General features: G+C 44.1%; 1 protein-coding gene across 1 annotated transcript in view; it reads right to left on the bottom strand.

Annotated features, from left to right (window-relative positions):
• The window catches only part of LOC147712585 (AMP deaminase 1-like), a 2,876,771-nt gene that overhangs the window by 2,552,284 nt on the left and 296,901 nt on the right, over positions 1-27,586 (bottom strand). The window lies entirely within an intron of this gene.

Raw genomic sequence — 27,586 nt, 5'->3', positions numbered from 1 at the left:
ACTCCCTTTATCTGGGCTCTCCAAAGTATATGATCAAGAGGCTCCAGAAAGTGCAGAATGTGGCTTCCAGGCTCCTGCTTAAACTCCATAGACAAGCGCCAGTTAGAAAATCCTTGAAACTAATCCACTGGCTTCCTATAGCGCCAAGAATAAAATATAAAGTCCTCTGTATCGCTCACAGAGCAATAAATAACAAAGGCCCACCGTAACTTAGATCCCTGATCTTGTGCTATACCCCGTTGAGATCTTTAAGACCCTCCCATGCTCACCTGCTCACCACCACAAGAATTAAAAAATCCAGATGGGAAGGAAGCTCTTTCTCCCACTTGGTCCCAAAACTGTGGAGTGCTCTTCCGTTGGACCCGAGGGCAGAAAAATTAACAATTATTCAGGAAAAAGCTGAAGACCTGGCTATTTCCATCTAGCCACTGATGGGCCTTTCTCTCACGACAATTTTCATCGTCAGAGCTGGGAAGCCTCCAGGTAGCCAGGCGCTATATAAATCACATAAATAAATATGTCTATGGTTGGAAGAAATACGGTTGCCAAAATGATTGTTGTAAGAAATTAGGTTACTAGTTGAGAGGAGTGCAAGCACCACTCACATAATAAACAAAATCCTGGTCAGGGTGAACTACAAAAAGTCACTAAATTAAACCATGCTTAAGCCTCTTGTTGCTCAGCAAGAAGGCAGGCTTAACTTGGGAGCAGTGTGTAAAGAATTTATGCAGCACACAACCAGCAAGAAGGTGAAAATACAACAACAGCAAAATCCCAAACCAATTTAAAAAATAGGAAATTTTAACGAATAAAATAACACAAAAACAGACAAAATCAGCAGAGAAAATAATGCCAAGTAACAGAAAGCGCCACTGGCAGTAATCTGGTCACTCTAGACTAAGGGAAAGTCACATGTTTAGGCCGACAAGCATGGGTTGTGTAAAGGGGCAAGGTTAGTCCTGCTGAAGAGCTACTTTCTCAAGTCCAACGTGAAGAGTTCCATTCACGTGAGCGGAGGCCATTAGGAAGAGGCTTTCAGTGTGAAGAGAAGGTAGAGCATCACAGACAGTTGTGGCTGAAATGATACTACGAATGATATTACGAAACGTCAGCAAGGGAAACGAAATGACCCGGAGACATTGTTTTGTCATTTCAGGACATTACAAACAACACGCTCCGGCTCCCCACATTGATACTTCTCCTTAAAGGTAATGTTACAATGGATAGGTAACGGGCACTGATAACCCATGAGGCAGAGTTCACTGCAGTGATTGTACTTCTTACCATTACAGGAGAAAGCACAAATTAACATCTTTCCGCCTACCAAAATGATAATATAGGTAAGATCGATTCCATGTTATTAAAAAGATTGTTTGAGTCTCTTTAAATAGATAACATCTTGACTCAATATAGATTGTACTGTCCCTTTACAGATAGGAGGTATTAACAAAGAAACATCGGTGAGTAAGATCTTTTGAATGGGAATGATTGTATCATACATAGAGTATGTAAAAATAGCTCGGCTGAGCGTTTTGCTTTAATGTTGTTTAGGTTGTCCCGCGCCGTGGGCCGGAGGACTCCCACCATTTGATTTGGTCACACTTACATAGAGGTAAGAGGTGATAGGCGGCTGTTGAGCCACTCAGTAACTTCGACATTTGGTCCAGAACAAATATCTAATCCAGGTCTCCCTTTCATTTCACAGTATATGGTCCTGATGAGAACTCGATAATGTGAAGAGTTCGAAACGCGTAGACCTCGTTTTCATATGCCATAAGAAAGTAAAAAGAATATAGCATTTTGTTGTGAAAATTTACAAATAGGTCCAAAGGAATATCTATGGCATTACAGAGAAACAGTTGATATTGATTTTTGAACAACTGTTAAAATTGTATCATGTATTATAGAGTGTGTCTGTGAGTGTTTGATTGTGATTCACAAGTAAGTGTATGTGTGAGTGTTGGAAGGGGTGTGTTTTAAATGTACATAATGTGTTTCATATTTTGTATGTTATATGTTTTTTGAAATGAGAAAATTATTTTGAAAAAATCAAAAAATTCAAATGAAGTAAAAAGTTAATAAAATTGAAGATTAATTCAAGAGACCTAGATCCCCTCACTTTGTGTTTAAATCAATTGTGAGTTGATAATATTTTGAGAAACAATGAATGGCAGCATTGGCGCTTTTCTATTTTTGATATATTAGGCTGTGGCTTGGCCTTGCTGCTTGGGAGCCCATACCCAGTAGTGTTTATTCGCATTCATAGCAGGCGGTGGCCTGTGTGGTAGCCCTTAGTGGTGACTTATTCACTTAGTGTTGTTGAATTGGAGTGATCCTCAGGTGAGGATTAGGAATTAGTCCTGCATCGGTGAAAGGAGTGAGATTGTTTGAGTGAAAGAAACTGTTTGAATCAAGTAAGTGTGTAAAACATGTCAGAAAATGAGACCTTTGCATACAGCGAAGACCATATTAAGAAGTTATTAGCGGATCCACCGCTTTTTGCCTCTGCCTCACTAAGCATAACTGCACAAAATCAAAATGAGACAGATAAATTACTTAGACTCCGAAAAAACAGATCCGGACGGATTTACATGGGCATTTTTTGCTCCAACATCTAAGGGCTGGGACAATCCCAGGAGGATTACAAATAAAAAACATACCTGTGATTTTCACAGAGGACCCGATTTACAAAAAGGGCTAGTTATATAGAAACTAAATGCAGTAGAGACCGGATGGTCCTAACAATAGAAACTGCACGAAGACTGTCAAAAACCCAACTCGAGGAAATTGAAACCCTGACATCAAGTATTTCAACAAACCAACAAATAACGGATGAAAAATCATTGTTAGAAAAGGTAGAGAAAGAAATCTGTGAGTTTAAGGACTACACTGTGAACCAAAAGACCAATCAATTCGAAAAGGATAAAAAATTCTTCAATTTGGAAAAAGTATACCCCTACCTTCAATCTGACTTCTATACTCGTCCGGAATCTCGGAAATACTTACAGGACTACCAAGGACGATCAGCGAATAAATTCATCACATTCTCTGATACCTCCTCATCAGGAAGCAGCAGCGAGGGTGACAACATAGACCCTCGTGGTAACAATAGCCGAAGGGGATCATTCCGACAGAATCCACAAGGGTCTAACAACAATTTTTTAGGGAGAGGTCAGTCGAAACCAAGGGGCAAAGTAAGATTCAACCAGCCTTGGGAGATGTCAACCCGACGTCAAAATTACAAGAACTAACACCCTCTCTGATATTTAACCTTTCAAATAAAATCCTCACTAAAGAAGAAGAAAGTGTCCTTCAAAAAGGACTCTCATTTGTTCCAACGAAAAGAACAGATTTCGTTAAACTCAAAACCGAAACAATTGAGTTCTTCAGGAAAATCAGGTTGAAGACTTTTTTCGCGGAGAATCCTATAGCACAAGGGATGGAAACAACCGGACTTAGAAATAAATCCACATTTTGCCCGCCTAACCATAAAATACCCAAAGAAGTAATAACCTTTGAGAGGACGATCCTGTCCACGATCTCGGAAATGGAGAAAAAGAAAAAATGGCTTAAATACAACATCACAAAACCTGAATCCAATGCTCTAACCCCTTTGAAAAATGATACATCAGTAATTATCAAGCAAGCTGATAAGGGGGGATCCATTGTGGTTTGGGATCGCCAGTTATACACTCAGGAGGTCAAAAAACAACTTAGCGATACCAACTGCTACCGTAAAATCAACAAAGACCCAACATCAGATCTAAAAAACGAACTACACTCAATCATTGATGAAGCATTCCAACAAGGCTTCCTTGGCAAAAAGGAAACTGAATATCTTAAGATCAAATATCCAAGAATTCCTTTATTTTACATCTTGCCAAAAGTACATAAAAATGAAAAAACACCACCTGGACGCCCCATCGTCTCAGGCTGTGAGTCATTAATGGAGCCAATCTCCAAATTTGTGGATTTTTTCTTAAAACCGTTCCTACCCAATGTCAAGTCATATATTAGGGACACGATGGACTTTATCAATAAATTGAGTGAAATAGAATTTGATAAAAACAACCATTGGATGGTAACAATGGACATAACATCTTTATACACTCAAATTCCGCAAGATGAGGGCCTGGAAATCCTGAGACAAACACTTGACATAAGAGACAAACCGCACAAGATACCAACGGAATTTATCATTCAACTGGCAGAGTTTGCATTGAAACGAAATTATTTCAACTTTGACGGAGACTTCTATTTTCAAGTAGGAGGTGTAGCCATGGGCTGCCCTTTTGCTCCGGAACTAGCGATATTGTACATGTCTGCCTACGAAGAAAAATTCATTTACAACCACAACCCCTTCGTCCAATGGATAAAAAACTGGAATCGTTTCATCGACGATGTCTTCTTTGTATGGACGGGCCCAGAAGTAGAACTATCTAACTTCCATAATTGGTTGAATAATAGAACACAGGAAATAAAATTCAGCCTGAACCATTCGAAAAGCAAAATGCCATTTCTTGATGTTGAAATATATCCATCAGAAGAGGGGGGTCTAATTACGACCCTATACAAGAAAGACACTGATCGAAATAGATCATTACATTTTTCCAGCAACCATCCTCGCAGCCTAAAGGAAAACCTTCCATTCGGACTATTTTTACGGATTCGTAGAAACTGTCAACATAAGGATGAGTTCATGAAACATGCCATGAAATTAAACTGACAGAACGTGGATACCCAAAAAAACTACTTAAAAGATGCATGAATAGAGCGTGGTGGACACCACGGGAATGCCTCCTAGAGAAAAAGACAAAACAGGAAATTGATCGAATGGTACTAGTTAGTACGTACTGCCCCAATTCGAACATGCTAAAAAAGCAATCAAAAGCATTTGGCACTTGATTAAAAACTTGAATGAGGAATTTTCAAAAGCTCCCTTATTTGCGTTCCGCAAAGATGCAAGCATTGCAAACAAACTTATAAGAGCATCCATGCCTGCGAAAGAACAAGTTACCCTGAGAACCATGATTGGCCTACCCCCAATCCAAGGCCATCATAAATGTGGCAGTTGTAATTGCTGTGCGACTACAGAGAAAGGTACCATTTTCAAACATAAGACAATCTCATGGAGACATGAAACATTCACTAATTGCAAGTCACGCTACGTTATTTATGGGATAGTATGCCCATGTGACTTACTGTATGTTGGGAAAACCAATCAGGAGATTAAAACCAGAATCCAACAGCATAAATCAAGAATAAAAAGGAAGGTACCCAATGCACCACTGGTGCAACACTGGCAAGCGAAAAATCATTTGGAAACTGATCTACATTGGACGGTGATAACAAAGGTGGAACAAGATAAGAGAGGAGGAGACCTTGAAGCAAAGTTATCACGATACGAAGCAATGATGATTGTCAAATTTAATTCAGCAACTGAAGGGTTAAATGAAATTTCTGAACTGTACAAATTATCGTAGACAATTGACTCTATAATAGTTAGAGAAAGTGATTTCAGGACAAGACTGAATAAATGACCACCGATTATCATGACTGACTCACCAAACACCCCTTATAACAGAACAAATCGATCTATGAACCTGTTCCAAGATGGCGGCGCCATCGTCAGACTTATAATAATCAAAATTATATCCAACCTATAATTGGTAGATCCTGTAATAGGTCCGCGGAGTTCGTTTTTCATAACAGAGCCTTTATTCAAGCTCGTATTAAGGCTAATCAAACAAATTGGAAAAACTAAGTGACACCAACACACTCTAACATGGCGCGACCCGGAAGTGATGTATATACGGCTTACAAACCCGTAATACACCGTACGAGTACCCGCAAGTAAACAGACCTCCAGGAGCCGGCGCTCAAATTAACCAAGTTCAGAATTAAGGTAATGAATTAACGTTACATGTCTGGGACCCGAAATGATATTACGAAACTTCAGCAAGGGAAACGAAATGACCCGGAGACATTGTTTTGTCATTTCAGGACATTACAAACAACACGCTCCGGCTCCCCACATTGATACTTCTCCTTTAAGGTAATGTTACAATGGATAGGTAACGGGCACTGATAACCCATGAGGCAGAGTTCACTGCAGTGATTGTACTTCTTACCATTACAGGAGAAAGCACAAATTAACATCTTTCCGCCTACCAAAATGATAATATAGGTAAGATTGATTCCATGTTATTAAAAAGATTGTTTGAGTCTCTTTAAATAGATAACATCTTGACTCAATATAGATTGTACTGTCCCTTTACAGATAGGAGGTATTAACAAAGAAACATCGGTGAGTAAGATCGTTTGAATGTGAATGATTGTATCATACATAGAGTATGTAAAAATAGCTCGGCTGAGCGTTTTGCTTTAATGTTGTTTAGGTTGTCCCGCGCCGTGGGCCGGAGGACTCCCACCATTTGATTTGGTCACACTTACATAGAGGTAAGAGGTGATAGGCGGCTGTTGAGCCACTCAGTAACTTCGACATTTGGTCCAGAACAAATATCTAATCCAGGTCTCCCTTTCATTTCACAGTATATGGTCCTGATTAGAACTCGATAATGTGAAGAGTTCGAAACGCGTAGACCTCGTTTTCATATGCCATAAGAAAGTAAAAAGAATATAGCATTTTGTTGTGAATATTTACAAATAGGTCCCAAGGAATATCTATGGCATTACAGAGAAACAGTTGATATTGATTTTTGAACAACTGTTAAAATTGTATCATGTATTATAGAGTGTGTCTGTGAGTGTTTGATTGTGATTCACAAGTAAGTGTATGTGTGAGTGTTGGAAGGGGTGTGTTTTAAATGTACATAATGGGTTTCATATTTTGTATGTTATATGTTTTTTGAAATGAGAAAATTATTTTGAAAAAATCAAAAAATTCAAATGAAGTAAAAAGTTAATAAAATTGAAGATTAATTCAAGAGACCTAGATCCCCTCACTTTGTGTTTAAATCAATTGATATATTAGGCTGTGGCTTGGCCTTGCTGCTTGGGAGCCCATACCCAGTAGTGTTTATTCGCAAGAATCAAATGTTAGCACTTAATAAATGTAATAAGGCAACCCACTTTAATTCAAAGAGAGAGATAGGGCTTACAACATTGAAAAAAGTCTTAAGGAGTTTTTCACAGTTAGGACATATAAAACATTAGTACCCATGTCCTACTTTTTAAATACAAGGCATCCTGGCATCGGGTCTAACTTTGTGGGGACTTATACGTATAAAACGTTACTTAAAACTGCACACACAGGCTGCAGTGGCAGGCCTGAGGCATGTTTTACATTGCTACTTTAGTGGGTGACACAATGAGTGCTGCAGCCCACTAGTAGCATATAATTTACAGGCCCTGTGTACAGGTAGTACTATTTACTAGGGTCTTACCAGTAGATTAAATGTGCTAATTAGCATCAGTTCACTTTAACACAAGGACTTTAGCACTGGTTAGCATGGGTAAAGTGCCCAGAGTCCTTTACCTTCATTAGACTTTATTTAAGGCAATTGCCATAAAAGCAGATATAACAATAAGTTAAAACAATAACAAAATTAAATCATTAAAATCTTAAAATACATAAAATCGCATCACATCACAACAATTTGAAGTATGAGGCAAAGTTAATTTCAGAACACCTAAACCTAATTGTACTGCCACGTGCCCTGGAAGAACATTTTCAAAAACAGAATATAATTTTAAAAATCACCGGAAACTGCAAAATACAACAAACAGGTTTTGCACATTAGGCATTAAGCAGCAGCAGGGCGACCCTTTAATGTCTTTGTCTCCACATATTGTTGCAGGGATTCTGCACAAACACAATCAATCAATCAATCAGGCGTTTGTAGAGCGCAACTACTCACCCGTGAGGGTTTCAAGGCGCTGGGACTGGGGGTGGTACAGGATCCTGTCCATCAAGGACCTTTGTCGAAGAGCCAGGTCTTGAGGTCTTTTACAAAGATGGGAAGCAATGTTGTCTGTCTGAGGTGGAGTGGAAGGGCGTTCCAGGCCTTGGCCACGAGGAAGGAGAAGGAGCGGCCTCACGATTTGTTTTTTCTGGTACGTGGGACCATGGCATAGGAGAGCTGGGCTGATAGTAGGGTCCTTTGAGGTACGTGGAAGTTGAGTCGGCTGTTCAGGTATGCTGGTCTGGTGTCGTGTTTCATCTGTACAATATCAGTATTCAGACTTTTTCAAGGCAATCTAGAAAGTCGAGTAAGGGTTTCACGCCACACGCAGCGTATTTTATGTAGGTGGTATTTAAGTACAAAAAGCAAAATATTCAGATAAATCTAGAAGTAATGGGCAAATAAGCCCAGCTAGTAAATACGTCGCACATAGCTCGTTTCAAAATGAAGTATAACGAACATCATCATAAGAAGAGGCCCCAAACAGGACACTGTAATCGTATGCGTCGTACCAAGGTAAATTACCACATATGCAGTAAAGTAAGAATATACACCGCAAACGGTTGCCAGACCATGATAAGCCGGTCCCTTGAAACCGCCAGAATGGTGTGGAACCTCGCACCGTCTGTGTATCAACCCGCGCTGATGTTCGCGGCGTATATTCTTACTTTACCGCATATGTGGTCATTTACCTGGGTACAACGCATACAGTGGCTATATTGTTGTGCAGAGACTGACGCCCTTTAACCCAAACACAGACTGCGATTGATACGTGTTACATTTCTTCACTAAATGTTATATACACCTGTTCTATTATGTAATAATTGTTAGAGGATACATGCTGTGGGGGATGTGGGAAGTTGAATCCTGACTTCCTCACCATAGCATGGAACTGCCCGCTAGTGGCTGCCTTCAGGACATCGGGGTTTGATGAATTAGCTATAGATTATTCATTTTCAGATACAGAGAAATCCACTAACAGGACTGCTGGGGTATGTGAAATATGTTCCAAAAAGGGTTAGATGCCTATCGGCTATTCTGCTCATACTAGCCAAATGACAGGTGGCAATGCATTGTGGGTACCGGACCCTTGCCACGGACAGAGAGCTGGATACAAGTAGCTGTCTACTGCTAAGAGCAGCTTGAAAATTATTGGGACTTCATGACACTGAGATAAAGATTTAAACATGTGAGGCCCACTTATTAGCTATTTGTCACTGAAGTGGAGGCAAGAACACTGGGGCACTAGAAATTATGCAGAAGAGATCAACAACACTAGTATAGAGGGCAGAACCGAGCCTCCCTGTCTGTACTGTTTAAAATTCAACGGTTGTCAATAGAAAGTGGTGATCGTGGCACCAAAAGCTTGACCTCTTTGGGGGGATGTGGCGCTGGTGTGACACAGAGATGTAGGGTGCCGACCAGGAACACTGGAACTGAAATCAATGTTGAGATGCCTGTATGAGTGTACCATTCCATTCTGCCAGGCTATTTTTTTATCTTGCCACTCCTATATGTATTGTAATGATACAAGACTTTTGTTTTCCATGTTACACTGTTAACGTCCATAAAACCAAATAAAAAAAGATGTTCAATATGGTCAACTTTGATAAATATATAACATGGGAGGTGTCACGAAACTGTGAAAATAAACACCTATGATTGGTATAAGTATATTTACAGTCTTTCCCATGGGAAAGCCACAAAATATCTGGCTTGATCAGATGTATCCGAATTCTAAATAGGGTGAGTTATGTAAAAGGTGACAACACTGTTGACAAGCTAATAAATATCTTAAGAGAGGTGACTTCTGGGAAGTCTAATTTATGTTTTGGCCATCATTAGTCTAGCTCTGTCCCTCAGTCTCATCATTAAGTGTTATCCTAGGCGTGCCAAGATGGGATGGCAAATTTTATTTCTTGTATTAGAACGTATGTTTCAGGTTATGTTTTCTGTTGTCACTCATCAATCAATTGTATCTTGGAGTTGTTTGAAGTACTTTACAAATTTGGGGAAAGATGTCTGAAATTCAAATTTTGGGTTTCCTAAATAGCGACTCTGTAGGAATCGCTATTTAGTTAATAAAAAATGATATTTACACAATTTACGATTCCCTTTTAGCACTTCTTAACTGGCCCAAATAGCAATTCGGCCTGTTAAGAAATGCTCAATGGCTTCTTACATCTGGCCATTTGTTCCCAAAGATCCCTATCTAATGTTAGCACCATCTTCCTGAATACTCATTTTTATCTTTCTTGTGTTCATACCCACATACATGAGCTGGCAAGGGCATTCTGGCAGGTAAACTAGGTTTTCACAGTTACAGGTGGTTACGTTTCTTAGTTTTCATGGTGTTCTTAATCTTAGGAGTGACATGTTTGTAGTTTTGGTCTGTACACAGATGCTGCAATGTGTCCTATCATTTTAGATAGACCACACAGGGTTATTTACTTTCCAATTATTTATATCTTTGCCATGTACCACTTTGTCCTTTATTTTAGGGCCTCTGCTGAAAGCAAAGAAGTGCTGTTCTAATTCTGTATCCAGGTGTGTAAGTATCTTCTAGACTAGTTGATAATGTGGAAAAAGTCATCAAATGTGAGGATCTTGTGATGTTTCTTTGCATGTCTTCAACAGACTGCATCTATTGCTATTCCTTTCTCTTTTTTCTGCACTTTTGATGCACTTCTTGCACTAACAGCATTTACTGATTTTATTACTTAATGTGCTGGTCCCATCGTCAAAATATGCCAGATCTGAACAACTTTTTCTTAATCTTAGGAACTGTCCCACTGAAATATTTACCAGGAGAAACCTGAGATGGTGACTTTCAAAGCGCAACAGAGAATTCTGCATGGTCAGCTTTGTATTTCCATTGGTAGCCAAGATTATTTGGTCTAGAAAGGATATTTCATATTTGTCTATTGTTATCATTACAGTAGATGTTCGTCCCTCGCATTAATCCACCCAATGAATTTCTTGGCCATTGTCTCATCTCCATCTCAGATGATCAGGCTGTCGTGTATCTATCTCTTTCATTCCTTTTCATTGTTCTTAAATGAACTAGTCTCAGGAAGGATACATCCATACTTCTTCAAAGTTATGGTTGTAGAGGTTTGCTATACTGGGGGTACAGGCCCAACTGATGCCAGTCTCCTTAATCTGCAGATAGAAATTCTCTCCATATTGGAAGAATGTCTCTTCATGCCACTGGAGTCAAGCTATCCTGGCTGATGAGGGGTGAAACCCTAAAACCGGTCCTAGGATGCTTGTTTCCAGTCCAGGAAGGACCTGGCCTGGCAGTTGGGGCTGGACTGCTCCCATTAGTCACAGGATCAAGACTGATTTGCATATAGCTGTGTTCAAACTGAAATGGCGTGGTGAGCAAAGAAACGATGGATTTAGGCCCAGATCTCTGTACTGGGGTGAATGTATGACATTGTTCTGCATTCTGTCCATCAATTGTTCTTTTTGCTAGTGTCAGGATACATCCATACTGCTTCAAAATTATGGCGGTAGAGGTTGCCTATACTGGGGGTACAAACACATCCAATGCCAGTCTCCTTAATCTGCAGATAGAAATTCTCTTCATATTGGAAGAATGTTTTAATGACAATCCTAATGTATCCTAGTATAATCCTCAGAGATGTATGTATTTATTTATTTTTTAGCATTTATTAAGCGCGAACAATTGCCCGCAGGCGTCTCGGCGCTGTAATGTATTCCCGCTCTGTCCTGTTGAGTTCTTCTACAGTCCTCAAACTAGTTTCTTGTGCAATGCTTGTGTACCGAGACTCAATATGTGTAGTAATTAGCATTGGAGTTTCCAGATTTCTTGGGTATCCCCTGCCTTTTCCTGGTCATAAAAGAATCAGTTCTCAATCTGATTCTTCTTAAGGGTGGAGAGAGCTTGCATTAATCTACATGACACAATCTTAGTGACGGACATATTAGCCAAGACTGAAGTTCTGTAAAAATATCGTCTACATCTCATTAGTGTATACCATTGAACTTTCCACAGTCATAGTGCAGTGATTAGAGCCTTCAGGTTCAGATGTGGAAGTGTAAATATAACAGATATGTGGGGGTTAGTGGTTATTGATAGCCCTATGTTGATTATCCCTTGGTTCCGAACTTTGAGGCCCCTAAATTACTCTGGTGGCTGATCAACCATTCATTCACAAAGCATACAACAACAAAATGGGGAGAAAGGAAATATAAAATAACCTACCTCCTTAAACTCATAACATGCTAAAAACAAGACAGGCAGGGTCTGTATGAAAAAAGAGCTGATTGTAAGTTTTTAGTGCTCCTGTTTTTGATCTCTATTTTACTTGGGATATTACTCTGAGTACTACGTATTAGATGCTTCCATAGAAAAAGGTTTTAAGCCCACTTTGCACTATCAAGGTGCTGGCAAAGGAGCATCCTTATGATGAAGAATGCCAGAATGTATGGGTGGCGAGATGCAACTTAAAAAAAAATATATATATATATTTTTCTCTAACAAATATTGCTTAGACTATGTACCAGTGTGTCATTCCCCACAGAAAATAAAGCTGAAAAAGAGGAACACTAGGAGTTAACATTCAGCTCAATTTTCAAACAGAGCCTACCTCTCTCTTGAATCGTACAATAAGCCTTAATAGTTTGCATGGTAAAGCTATACAACGGTATCAATGGAGGCATACGTTGTAACGTTTGCCATTTTCAATGAACCTCTGCTTATGAAAACAGGAATGGGCAAAGGCAATAGAACTGCCCTTTGGGGGGATGAGTGGCTTGTTGAAGATGGAACAGGGCATGAGCTGCTGAAGCTGGGCGGCCATCATGCGTCTTCGATCCTGGCACCTGGACCAGTCCTCGACCTGATATGACAGCCTGACTGACCCTGGGGGAATATGGATTGGGCATATTGACACCCAGCCGCAAAGTACAGCAAAGATGGCGCCGGCCTGCATCTAGAAAATATGGGGGTCGTGAGAAGAAGGATCAACAGAGCCATACGCAGACCTGCAGTCAGCAGTCTGGAGAGGCAGGAAATAATGGTACCAGCCACGCATTGTAGTGGTCTGTAGCAGGTAGTCCTTCGCAGGTAGGTCTGAAATCTAGCCTCCCGAAGAAGCTGGTGCAGAATATTGACACTGTTGGAGGCCCAGATTTGTGGGCGACGGGAGCTGGGCCAGAACAAGACATTTATTTCAAAGGGGAACATCAGGGCTGAGTAAAAGGTGGTGGAAAGCCCCCCACCCACACTTTGCCGGCATACAGATGGCCTGGTGTAGTAACAGGAGGTTCTTGCCCAGGGGTCCGCCTCCGAGGAGAGACGATGTGCAGTGCGTTGCATGAGAGGGCTCAGTGAAGGTGGGGTGGACCAAAGAGAGCCAGAGGTGCTCATGCCGGCTGGGGTAGGGGCCGGTCCTGACCCAGAGGGGACTGGCTTGCGCGGTGGCCTGGGTGGCCCCTAACCGGGGGACAATCGATGTAGCTCTGCTGGCGTAGGGTGCAGGCAGTGTGCAGCTTGCCTCTCTGGAAGGCAGTGACGGACCCGGGTGTCCATGGCCCGAGCTTCTGCTTGTGGTGATATAAACCTGGAGGTGCTGGCAAAAATGACTGTGCAAGCAATGGTGTGCCCTAAACTGGCACGTCTGAGACCACCACCTGACCTGAAGCACGGACAGGCATCTGATCTAGAGGCTGACCGACCCCCACTGGGCGCGTGACTGGAGGCACATACATCATCAATACTAGCAGCAATTGTGGAAACCAAGGTGGCACTAGAGAGCAAGACTGATGTGTTAGCCTTGGACCTAAGCCTCCTGCGAGTGGATCAATGAAAACTGGTGGACAGAGTGGAGGAGACACAAACTGTGGTGGCACATTTGCAGACCACTACAGCTGATCATGAAAAACAACTGAAATCCCTACAGCAAGAAATAGAGTATAGGGCACGGAGTGCCGACGAAACAACATAACTGTAGTGGGCTTACCGGAGTGAATTAAGGGCAGAAGTATTGGGCAATACATAGAAAGCTGGCTTCTGAAATTGGCTATGGAAGGCAAGGCCTCTAAGATTTCTAAGCTTATTACTGTGGATAGGGCCCGTAGGGTGCATGGTGGCCCCCAAATCTGTGGGAAACCCCAAGGACAGTGATAGTCAGACTTCTGAACTACTAAATGTAAGGATGATATCCCCCAACAAGCCTGTGTGCATGGACACTGACAAGTAGTAGGGGGGTAAGCAAACATATACCCTGACTATACTCAAGCGGTCCAGCTTCAGAGAGAAATATTTGTGGCCATGAAACAGCAGCTGCAGGCCCTAAACTTAAAGTATGCTCTCCTCTTCCCTGCCAAACTGAAGTTGGTGAACCAAGACCAATCCCATTCAGTAGTGGAGGCATAGACTTAGCTGGAGAACAAGGGCTGCATGCAACTGGGTGAGAGAGAGACCCTAGGACAGGATGACCGCCGGGAACTTAAGCCAGACACAGACCATGTCACTGCTCGAAGGTGTCCACGAAGAAAGATCAAGCAGAAACAGAGGGGGCAAGGATAGTGGCAGAACTGCAACAGGCCTGCTGCCTACCCACAAGCAACCGGTAGGCGGACTGGTAAACATCCAAGGGCTCGCTGCAGAATGGAGTGAATGGGGACAGACCAGAGGTGACCCTCATGATGGCTAACTTGTTGGGGTGAGAACAGAGGTGCTGGTGACACTCCAGGGATTGACTGGCCAATTTATTTGGTTTTAGGAGGCCACTCCCACAGGGGCACATAGGCAGTGCTACCATATGGACCGGAGGGCCAGGCCCTCCTTGCGCTGGAAGGCTCTTTTGGCTGCAGTTTAGAGACAAGTCTCGCTTTCAGTTTAGTTATAATATTGGGGCAACAGGCATCTCTGGAGTTGGCAGGTGGGTAGTTTTGAGCCCACAGCACAAGATGAGTGGGAGAAGGGATTGTTTGGGTGAGGGGTAAGGGTATTCATGGATATGTGGGCTGCAATCTGGATCCCACTGGGACAGGACTTGAGGTAGTCACAGACAGTTAGGAGACAAATGGGGAGTGAGGCCAACATAGGCTCTGGCCGGGGATAGACTCTGAAGATTCTATCCTGGAATGTTAATGTCCTTGGTGATAAATTAAAGAGAGGGGTGGTACAGAGATATCTGCTTCGACATGACCCCTATGTCATCATGCTGCAGGAGACACACCTACTGGGGAATAATTGTTAATTCTTGGTAGAGGCAGATACATGTTCTAAGTGCATGCAGGCTTCACAGGGGGGTACTGAGGGGTGGGAATCCTGTCCCTCGGACCCCTACCACTAGAGGTGGGTAATACATGGGTTGCAACAAAAAGGATGCCATGCTGTGAAATACAGCCAGTGCTATGGTGAAGAGGTGGTGCTGGGGTCACAGTACTTCCCTCTACAGTTCATAGGGAAGGTTAGGGGTCCTGGCTTGCTGATGCCCCGGATGTGATGACCATTACTGGGGATGACCTTAACCCAACTCTACACGGAGAGCTGGATTGAGTGGTTAGGTTAACAGCCGAAACCTGAAATGCAACTGGCCACCTTTGTGGAAACCATGGGACACGTCGAACTGCGGTAGGTGGTACACACGGGCAACACTAGTACTCATTTGAAGCCAATTAACTAAGCACCTTGTGGGTACTAGGCTACTTGGTGGCGCCAAAACATCGAATGAGCAGATTATTATGCATTGAATTTCTTTCCCGGGGCATATCTGACCATTTGCCCTTGACCACAGTAGTCTATATGGGAGTGCAGGGATAGGCAAGGACTTGGAGATTTGACATTTGGGAACTGAGGGATAGGGATACCAGACAGATAGTGTCCACAGCCACGGATCAAGTCTTTGTGGACAATGAGACTGTCTCGAGAGGCCAGCTAATAGCCAGAGTGGCAGGCAAAAGAAAGGACCAGGAGATGGAATGTGGGAAACTTTAAGAGTAACTGATGAGGCAGGAAACATCCTATGTTTCTGTTCCAACTAGAGACTTGGCTCGTAGAATATAGGAGGCGAGATGGGAATATACAACTCTAGTGGGTGAAGAGGGAAGAGCCCAATTCCGAGCCTCTCAGGACAGATTATATGAAGAAGGTAATAAAGTAAAAAAATATTTAGCATGGTTGGCCAAGAAGGAAGATGGACAGAGAAGGGTTTTTGGGCATCAGTAGAGAGGAGCCAGGGTTGAGAGAAAAACCGCTCGCAGCAGTCTCTGTCTACAGTCTTGCCCGCAGCCTTTCACGGATCCCTGTTACCTGGAACTTTGGTGTTATCTCTCACACAGCGGAACTTTGAGAACGCGGGAGGTAGGGACTGCGATGACCAGCATTCCCTGAACATCGACAGATGGTGCCTCTTCCCGCAATCTCCCCCCCTACCTGTGTCACCTTAAAACTGCCAGCATTCCCTGAACATCGACAGCTGGTGCCTCTTCCCGCAATCTCCACGCCTACCTGTTATATTTATTCACGTCATTGTTACGCATCGCGGGACGCGCCCGGGCGAAGCCCAGGACAAGGGCGGGACCGTCTGAGGCCGTCCGAGGTAGAACGAGGCCGGGCTGGGCCACCCCCATAAAAAAACTCGTATTGTGTATATTACTTTTGTTGGTATAGAAGGGTTTTGTTTTTCCCTCTCTGCTTTTAAATCATTTTGTGCTTATCATTTATTTTATTTTTTGTGCTGGTGCCAGTGTCACCTAGTAAATTGCCAAAATGGCACTACGTTCAGGGAAGGGAAGAAAAGTTAATCTCACAACTAATGGTGAGGTGGCCACTAGTACCCTTGATCAATTTATAAAACGGGCAACAGTCGTATTGGAAAAAGAAATAGCCCTTACGGAGAAACGCTTGTCTATAGACCTCTTAACAGGGAAGCGCTCATCTTTAGGTATTATTGGGTCAGCGGTCACCCCAGAACAATGCAGACCAACAGACCCTCTAGTTGTCCCGAGTTCAAGCTCTAGTTCATTGCTGGTGGGGCCTGACAATTTGGTGGCTGGTTCCATCTTAAGCTCAACCTCAACCAGCATTGCTTCCAGTGGCTCGAGTTGTAGAGTTTCCAAATCTCCCTCGTCGCACAGACCCTCTCCAAAAGTCCAATACCCTGTGTTAGTAGCAAGTAAAAATCCTACAGTTATATCAAAAACTAGCAAAAGAAAAGAGGGGGTGGCCATCGGAAGGGTGGCTCTACATAAATATCAAGAATACAAAATTTGAATCAGACCTCATTAATTGTAGTCCAGTCCCCTAGCCTGACTATGGCATCTCATGACCTTGTCCAATCACCTAACAAATGTAGGGTTTTTTAGGTAAAATGGAAAAACTTGTCAAATCACTGATGTTACCATTATTGGAAAGAACGAAAATAATTAATTCCAAACTCGACCAACTAGAAAAGCTAGTAACTGCGAACACATATATACTGGATATGCTAGCAAAAGGTATTGAGGGCCAAAGTGCCATAGCTCCTCCTCCACTAGCCCCAGGGCCTAATAATTTTGTCCAATCAGCCACCGTTGTAAGATCTACAAACCTGACCCCCTAACCTCGTGCAGAGAAGAACTCTGTAGTGAGTAACCCTCCATGCTCTATTGAAGATAGGGGTACGGGGGCGAGGGTGGTGGCTAGATCGCTGCCCGCCCCGCATGTAAAATCAGCGGAAAGACAGCCAAAAGGGCATACATCATTGGGCAATGAGGGTTCTACAAAGCGGCTGCCTTGCGTAAACCTTCCCCGCGAATCTGCACCGTACACAATTATACTGACGGGCGTTCCGGGGATTAGGTTTGAGCAATTAGAATCACACAGGGAGCTGAAAAATAAAGTCATTTTTTGGCTTAATAAAAATAGAACACTCCCCCCCTCCTCTAATGTAGAGATTTTAAATGTTAGAAGGGTGAGTTGGGTGGGTGGTAGTGCAAAGGATCTTGAGGGTGACTGTTATTGTGAATTTTAGAGACCCATGGGTAGTTGATCATATTCACTGAGTACCAAGGTTTGGAAGAGTAGGCGATATTCAATCCCTAGGCCTAAACTATTTTTATCCTTCTGTGAATCGCGGTCTACTTCACCCATTATACAATCATTGTATGGTGAAAACCCACCTGACTGGGCGGTGCAGTATCTCCCCCTGAGAAACCGATTTGAGCCACTCACAGGTTTGGAGGGGGTGGATTGACTCCCGAACAGTTCTAGTGGGAATATTGTGACTAAGACAACGGGTAGGATACCTTCTGGAATCTCATCTAGATGGACGATGGACCATACATTGGAAGGAATAGCAGTGGCTAGAATGGTTGCTGGTAGTGATATAGATCCCTGTGTTACTTGTTTGGTGGATTCTGTATGCTATGAAGTGTCCGGTATGGATATGGTTAGGGGTGGCCCGGAGGTCGGCCAAGTAACACCAAGTGATGTTGAAGATATGGTGGTAGTAGCACTAAATAATGAAGTTAACCAGAAAGACGCCTTAGCTAATAACTCCATGGCGGAGGTCGAGCCCACAAAGTCAACCCATAATACTTACAATACGCGGTTCATGGGTATAGATTTTGATGATGATCAGGATAGGGAATATGATATCCAAATGGGGGAAAGTACTACATTATGTGTAGAAAATACACGCCCAGTATCACCAAGTAATCAATCAGATGGGTGTGTCTTCCGCCTAATTTCATGGAATATAGCAGGCATTTTACGTAGGTTTCAGGATGAGGCATGGACAAAATATATAGAAAGTTTTGACATTATCTGTCTCCAAGAAACCTGGAGCAGAAATGATCAAGACTTGGACGGATACCAATCTTTCAATGTACATGCCGAACCTTCATTGGCTGGAAGGGTAAAGGGTGGACTAATGACCGCTATTTCTGTAAAATATAAAACTGTGAAAACACTTAAATTAGTGGACTCTCCTTGGTATCCACTGCTTTTTATTGTAAATCTGTTCCCAGTCCCTTTGCTTTTGATTAATTGGTACTATAACATCTTTGACCCCCACACCATATCTGTTATTCACAAACTACAGGTGGAGATAACTAAGGTGACCGAAAGCTCATCATCCTTGTTTATCATGTGGGTAGGGGATTTTAATTGTTCCATATGTAATCTTAGTGGGTCTAGGGCCTGTGGTTTGGTTGACATTAATGAGCAAGCACTGGGCCATTTTAAACACTCTTTACAAGGAGAAGCCTTGAACAATATTATCGTGATAAATGACCTTTGCATTTTGGATATGTCATCCTCTACTTTATCCTTGCCGATACTAACCTTCCAAGGGACGGGGGGGGGGGGTCAAATGAGTGTAATTGACTTTGCCATGGTTTCTAGTAGGTACACTCATTTCATTGATGAATTTAAAGTAGAAGTAAACCCCCCTAGTGATCGCAACCCCCTTGTTTTGAAGTTGTGCCCTGTGTTTGAGAGGGATCAGTCCTCTGAACTACCAATGAAATATAGCCAAAATCAAGGTATAATTTTAAAGTGGGATAGGGTCGATGCGAGAAAGTTGGAGGAAAAGATTTTTAATGCATATCGCTTAGAGATAGACACTTGCTTAACGTCCACCTGTGAGCCTGAAATGATAATCCAAAACTTTGAAGCTCTCTGTGGAAGTGTGGCAACGTACCTTCTCATACCGGTAGGGAAGGGAGAACCAAGGGAGCATAAATGGTTTGACGCTGAATGCTCTGCAGCACAAACATTATTAAAAAAGGCATTGCACCAAGTCCCCCGGGATAAGGAATTGATCAAAAGCGTAAGGAAAACTTACAAGGATACTATTGATAAACGGAAATTAGAATTAAAAAAGAAGGCATGGGATGAGCTTGAGAAAGCCTCAGACCTGAGAGAAATTAGGCTGTTCTGGGAGGTAATAAATTGTCCTTTCCTCTATAGCGAAGAAAAAAGAAATATGATCACCCATATAACGGGGTAAATCTGGGAGGCCCACTATGCTAAAATCTTTAACCCAAAGGGCGTTTGTTTGGCAACCAATAGTGAGGGACATATGGATTTTCATCATGAAACGGCTTTATCACTTAGTCTCTCACTTTCCCTCCCTGAGGTTGAGGAGGCTCTAAGGAAAGGTATCTCGCTAAAAGCCCCATGTCCATATGCAGTGCCATTAGACCTTTTTAAAAATAATCTTGAAGTATGGGCACCATTATTACTTAATGTTTTTAAGGCGATTTTGGTCGTGCGTATCCCCTCATCATGGAAAGAGGCGGTAGTCGTACCAATCTTTAAAAAAGGTGACAAACGTGACCCGTGCTGTTATAGGCCAATTTCGTTAATAGATGCTTCTTGTAAGCTGATGGGGAAGAGTCATACTAGCTCGTTTGGAGACATGGGCAGACTCATCTGGCCTTATTGTGGATTAACAGTATGGATTCAGGAGAGGCAAGGGGACAACAGAGCAGTGTCTTAATTTGGCCCTAATTATGAGTAAGTACAAGAAGGCCAGGGGTGTTTCTATATACCTGGCCTTCATGGATTTATCCAGTGCCTTTGACACTGTATGTAGAGATAAGCTATCGCGGATAATGGAGGCCATGGGGTTTGAGGAACCTTTGGTTACCTTGCTTCGCAGATTACACGCTGCTACCACTGTGACCATTAGATATGGCCCGGGGGGTGAAAAGACAAAATCCATCCCATCGACCGAAGGTGTACGCCAGGGCTGTATCTTGGCCCCTTTTTTGTTTTTAGTTTAAACAAATGGTTTAGAAAGGTTTTTGTTGGAGAACTTTTCAGATTTTCCTAAAGTAAATGGTAAATTAATACCTTTGTTATCCTATGCTGATGACACTGTGTTAATGACCCTAACTGCTAACAGCATGCAAACCTGTCTGAACTCTTTTAATGATTTCATGAGGGATCTTAGGGTCAATTTTACAAAGTCCTTTGCATTGGTCTGTGGTCCTAGAGGGACAAATACCCGTAGGTTTGCTGTAAATAATCTGATCATTGAAAAAGTTGTAAATTTTAATTATCTGGGAAATCTTTTTAATAAGAATTTGAGCTAGGATCCATTAATAACGGTTCGAGTACAAAAGACCACGCGATTTATAGAGGCCCTTTTTCGCTTTTCGAGTAAACTGGGTCAAAAACCAATTGACAAATTGAAGACCTTGTATAAAGCTAAATGCTTGCTTGTCGCCACTTATGGGGCAGGGGTGTGGGGGACACATAAATGTACCCAAATACAAGTTATGGAAAACAAGTTCATAAAGCGTCTCTTATCAATTCCAACCAGTTCACCAAGCATCTTTTGTCATACAGAGATGGGTATAGAATTTGTGAGTGACATTATTCATGTCTCTCCATTACTTTTATGGAGGAAAATTTGGCTATCTCAGGACTTGCAGCTCTCGAAAGAAATTCTGAAAGATTGCATAAAGCTGTATTATGGTATGCAGATCCCATGGTTGTCGTATGTGAAGGAAACTTTCCATAAAATTGGCCTAGGGCATATTTATGAAAATCCAGAATCTGTTAAGCAGGATACAAAGATGGTAATTAGGAACGCTTACCGTAATACCTTGGGCTTGTTAAAAAATGATGAACGAGTAACATTTCATTTGGGTAAATTGCAGCTCCAATTTTATTTATCATTTACTGTACAAACACAATGGTGTTTTAATCTGACGAGATTTTGACTTAATGTATTGCATTTTCTATTTGCTTTTCCGAAGCAAGGGGACTGGTGTGAGACGCTACCCCCTTGTCCATGTGATAACAAAGCCCAACAATGCACCTTGCTCTTTGTTCTTTTTTGCTCTCTCTATAAAAACCAGAGAAACCGGTTTATTAAACCAATTTTAATGGATATTCGACCCTGCAATTACAAAGAAGGATATGAGTACCTAAAATCGCTGAATACTCCTGCTATATGCAGTGCCATGCTTAGTTTTATCAGATTGGCATTTACAATCAGGAATCAATACTGAAAATATGACCCTGTCTTCAGATTTTTGTATTTTAAATAGAAAGACATTTGGCTGCTTTAGTGGGAAAACGAAGTAAATACTTAATTAAAGAGTTGAGGGCAAAATAAGCTGGATAGTGTGAAAGGTTGAATTGGTTTGTATATGTGATATTCGAATTTTAAATTGCACAATGCACTTTATTATTATACATTTTGTCCTCCTTGGATTCTATGAAATATGTTAACCTTTTCGGAGTATGATCTCTTTTGTGTAATGTGTTAAAAATGTGGTCGAAATTCATTGTATGATAATAACCTGAACCTATAGATCTGAAAACTATTTGTAACTTGTATTTTAAAAATGTATACTTTTATGATTTTTTTCTTTGAATCGAAATAAAGTTTTATGATGATGATGATAATGAGAGAAAAACCTCAGGAAATCTTGCAGGCATTTGCGGCATACTTGGGGAAGCTATATAAGGCCCGTACTTTGACCGAATGGGGGTTCCTGCAGTCCTTCACTGAGGATCTTCCAACCCCTCGGCTCGACCCCAACCCAGTAGAGTTGCTGGATAGAGAATACCAAAGGGAAATTTGCCGAAGCTAGTTCCCACCTGAATAGCGTTAAGACCTCTGGACCCAATGGTTTTCCCATAGACTTTCTTTAGAGTATATCATCTAAAGTGGTGAAGTCAATGTTGAATAGGTTTACCAAGTCCAGGGAGATGGGTATCCTGTCATGGGACCATAGCGAAGCAACAGTCATCCTGATCCACAAAGATGGGAAACCCACAGAAGATTACGCCTCTTATAGGGCAATCTTGTTGATCAACGCTAAAGCGTCAGGTCTAGCCAAACTCCTGGGGAACCTCACACATGTGACAGACTACCTGGGCTCCCCTCACCAATCTGGATTCATGCCTAATAGGGCCACCAGACATAATCTATGGAGGCTGAAAAGGCCTTTGATTCACTGGAATGGCAGTATATGATGGCAATACTTGGTAAGATGGGCTTTGGACCATATTTTTAGTTGTGGGTTGGCCTATTGTACAAACATTCTGTGGCAAGGGCTCGGGTTAATGGGACACTCTCTGACATCTTCGTTTTATCCAGGGGCATCAGAAAAGGCTGGCCGCTGTTGCCCTTATTGTTTGGATTGGCTCTTGAACCACTGGTGGCATGGATCAAATTGAACGTACAAATACAAGGCCTCTGATGGGGCACAGAGTGGGGAATGTTGCTTCGCTATATGCCAGCAATATCCTTCTGTATCGTGCAGACCCCTAAAATCTGGCACCACGAACCCTGCATATCCTGGAGATTTTCTGGACCTATGCTGGGTTCCGCATTAACTGGCACACATCTGTGGATTTCCAGCTGAGAGCTGGAGACCCGGGCCGGGACTGCCCTTTTCAGTGGGAAAATCAGGTGTTCCGATGTTTAGGAATCTTTGTGACCCCAGATCGATCTTTGTTTCTCCCTGAAAACCTAATGAGAGTCTTGGAAGCCTACAAGCAAAATGCGGAGAGGTGGAGGAAACTCCCATTATCCCTCCTAGGCAGAGAGGTCCTAAACAAAATTCTTTACCTGTCTAAATTCTTGTATAACTTGCAGAACACCCCTTCCCGGCTCTGGGCAAATCCTCCCACACAGTGGAGGGGGCCACAAGGGCACTACTATGGGATAGGGGGTTCCCAGAACTGCCCTATCACTACTGACTCAGCCTTTGGTGGATGGGGGCATTGCCCTCCTGAATATATGGCTTTATTATTGGCACTCGCAGTTGTTAGCAGTCAATGACTGAGCGATCTCGTCCCAACAGGAACTATCCTCAAGAGAGGATCAAACTGCTATAGCCCTGGATGGTTACTTTAGATGTCTCTAAGGAGGGAGAGGGCTGACACTCCTACCCCACCCTATAGGATCAAAAGCAATGGTCCCTATATGGAAAAGGGTGACACATCCTTTAGGAAGGTGAAGTAAACTGACACTGGAAACCACACTCTGGGACTCTGATCTCTTTAGTGGTCTGCGTAAGGGGGGGATATAGGAAGTGGGAACTCTTAGGAAACTCAAAATTGGGCGACTTGTGGGTGGAGGGAACAGTGATCCCATTTTCCGAATTGCAAGCTGACTATGAGATGACATGGAGCCAGAACTTGAGATACTAGCAAATTAAATACATACTGCAAAAAGTGTGAGGCCCTTTGGGGAGAATCAGAAGATGTAACTCCACTGGAGTATAGGGTACTGGGCACCCCCCTGACAAAACATGAAGTGTCCCAAATCTACTCCATGCTGTTGAATAGTAGTCTTCCATTGCTTGAACCTACTAAAGAGAATTGGGAAAGAGACCTGGGGAGACTTGAGGAAGATGCTTGGGGACAAGCTTGCAGGTACCTGAGTGAGGTTGCAATCAGGGCGGGACTCTGCTTGCTCCAACTAAAGATCCTGCACAGCGTATACTGCGCACAGACTTGTCTGTTTTGCATGGGGAGGATGACTGATGAATACTGTTTACAGGGATGTCGATTGAAGGGCACCCTGCTGAATACATTATGGGAATGTTAAGTTAGCATTTGCGGCGCCATTTTGTCTTTAGCCGCCATTTTCACTGTGATCGAAAGTAAGCTTATGTCTTATCATATTAAAATTTGAATCCTAACATAGTAATGAGTAGCTTATACTGCCTTAGCATGCCTTTCATCTACCATAGCCTTGCTCCCACACTAGAGAGCGTTAAGCTTGAAAAAGACAACCTTGAGAATGTGATAACATGTACCCACTCTGCAGGTGGTAGCTCACCCTTCTGTACCTCCTTAGTTCATCAGTGCCCGAGCTGGAAAATTCGAGTCTGGGCAGGTCTTTAGGGGTGTTGGAAATGCATATTACGTTTTACCAAGTGTTCTGAAGTCAGTCCCCTCTGTAGCATCTAAGGAGGCTAGTCTGACTGGACTCCGCTTGAGCACAATTTCTAATAAATAACTTGGTTTGTATTCTCTACTGTCTCATCGACTCTTCATTTCTTGGAAGGCTGAGAGGTGCTGATGAGTGACCCTGGTGGCCATTATTGGGTCACTTCCTTCACCATGCGAGAGTGTGAAGAAGGCATGGACTAGTGAATGGGGGCAGAGTAAATGGTGTACCAAGTGAGAGGTTGCATAAGCAAATTTCAGAAAATCTGGGGTCCCTGGGCGGAGGCGAGAGTAGAGAGAGATAAGTGATTCAGGAAAGGTGCAGAGCCAACGGGGTGCGAGCCCGTCTCGGACCACAAAAGGGAAGGAAGGGCCTATGGTAGGGAGTGATGTACTCTAAACATTTGTATTAGGGCGATGACCGTTATATATTTTGGGTAGCTGTTCTCAGAACACCCCCGCGCCGCACGGCCACCAGCTGTGTGTGTGCCCCTCGCCTCGCTGCTGCTCGCAGCCTCGTTGTGCCTGCCTCTCCACCCTAGCTGCCTGCCTTGCTGTGTTTGCGTGTGTTTAATTATTTTTCTTATTTCTTTTCATTGCCTTTTCTTGTTGTCACTGCTGTTGTTCCCTGTGCACGTTGTTGAATTAGCCTATTGTATTTTGTTCTACAGTCCCCCTGTGCCCTGCCCGCCCCACTCCCTGCCGCCGTCCACGCGGCCACGCCCCTTTTTGTTTTGTGTCCTCCCCGCTCCCGCCTCCCAGCTGCTCCTCCCTCCCACTTGTCCATAAATGGCGACCGCGCGGCGCAGGTGAGTGTGACCTGTTCTCAGGACACCCCCGCGCCGCACGGCCACCAGCTGTGTGTGTGCCCCTCGCCTCGCTGCTGCTCGCAGCCTCGTTGTGCCTGCCTCTCCGCCCTAGCTGCCTGCCTCGCTGATCCCTGCCCCTCCGCTGTGTTTGCGTGTGTTTAATTATTTTTCTTATTTCTTTTCAATGCCTTTTCTTGTTGTCACTGCTGTTGTCCCCTGTGCACGTTGTTGAATTAGCCTATTGTATTTTGTTCTACAGTCCCCCTGTGCCCTGCCCGCCCCGCTCCCCGCCGCCGTCCACGCACCCTTTTCGTTTTGTGTCCTCCCCGCTCCCGCCTCCCAGCTGCTCCTCCCTCCCACTTGTCCTTAAATGGCGACCGCGCGGCGCAGGTGAGTGTGACCTGTTCTCAGCTGTGTGTGTGCCCCTCGCCTCGCTGCTGCTCGCAGCCTCGTTGTGCCTGCCTCGCTGATCCCTGCCCCTCCGCCGTGTTTGCGTGTTTAATTATTTTTCTTATTTCTTTTCATTGCCTTTTCTTGTTGTCACTGCTGTTGTCCCCTGTGCACGTTGTTGAATTAGCCTATTGTATTTTGTTCTACAGTCCCCCTGTGCCCTGCCCGCCCCGCTCTCCGCTGCCGTCCACGCAGCCACGCCCCCTTTTCGTTTTGTGTCCTCCCCGCTCCCGCCTCCCAGCTGCTCCTCCCTCCCACTTAGCCATAAATGGCGACAGCGCGAAAGCGCAGAGTTCACGCGCAGCGGGCGCGCCGATTGTGCGGCGAAGGCGCGCCAAAGGCAAGCCCGTCTGCGCCCGTCTGCGCCTGGACCGCGCCCAGCGCCAGGACCCCTGGCCCCCACCAACGCAAGACGACCCGACAAACCTACGACGCCGCGGCCCTCAACGCACTCAATACCGGCCGGAAGCCCACCTGCTGCCGGGCCACCCGAAACGCTTCCACGGACCCTTCACCTGCACAACCTGCAAGTTCACCTGCCTCCGTACAGGCACCGCGCCCGCCAAGCCAAACTCCAGCAGCGACCTCAAGTGCATCCTGCTCAACACCCGCTCCGTCCACAGACACGCCGTCGAACTCTGGAACCTGCTCGACACAACCTCACCAGACATCGCCTTCCTCACTGAAACATGGATGAACGCCTCCTCAGCCCCCGACATCGCCATCGCCATCCCGGATGGATACAAGATCATCAGGAGGGACCGCGTCAACCAGACCGGAGGAGGCATCGCCATCGTCCACAAGAACACCATCCGCATCACGACCGACGCCGACGACACCTTCGCCGCCGCCGAACACCTCCACTTCCAGATTCACACCGACCCAAAACGACCCTCAGAGGCACCCTCATCTACAGACCCCCTGGACCACGCGCACAATTCAGCGAAGACATCACGGACTTCATCAGCCCACACGCCCTCCCCTCCGCCGACTACATCCTCCTAGGGGACCTCAACTTCCACCTGGAGAACAACAAGGACCGCAACACCGTCACCCTGCTGGACAACCTCGCCAACCTCGGACTCAAGCAACTGATCAACACCCCCACCCACTACGCCGGCCACACGCTTGATCCCGTCTTCTCATCCAGCAAGCACATCACCTTCAGCCACTCCACCGGACTTCACTGGACCGACCACAGCTGCGTCCACTTCAGCTTCAGAAAAACCACCACCTACCACCACCCGCAACAGGTCCCTCACAGAAGCTGGAGCAAGATCACCGCGACCAGCTCACCACCTCCTTCAGCCAGAACCCACCTGCCAGCACACCGGACCCCAACGAAGCAGCCCACAACTTCACGCAGTGGCTGACCGCCTGCGCCGACGACCTCGCACCACTGAAGAACCCTCCCAGCAAACCCAGAAGCAAGAAGGCCCCCTGGTTCACCGACGAACTCAAGGACTCCAAGAAGACCTGCCGCACCCTCGAGAAAGCCTGGCTCCTCGACCGGACCA

This window comes from Lissotriton vulgaris, chromosome 5, assembly GCF_964263255.1.
Source record: "Lissotriton vulgaris chromosome 5, aLisVul1.2, whole genome shotgun sequence".
NCBI classification, from domain to species: domain Eukaryota; kingdom Metazoa; phylum Chordata; class Amphibia; order Caudata; family Salamandridae; genus Lissotriton; species Lissotriton vulgaris.
The sequence above is the reverse complement of the archived record's forward strand: the minus strand, read 5'-3'. Positions and strand labels throughout refer to the sequence as shown.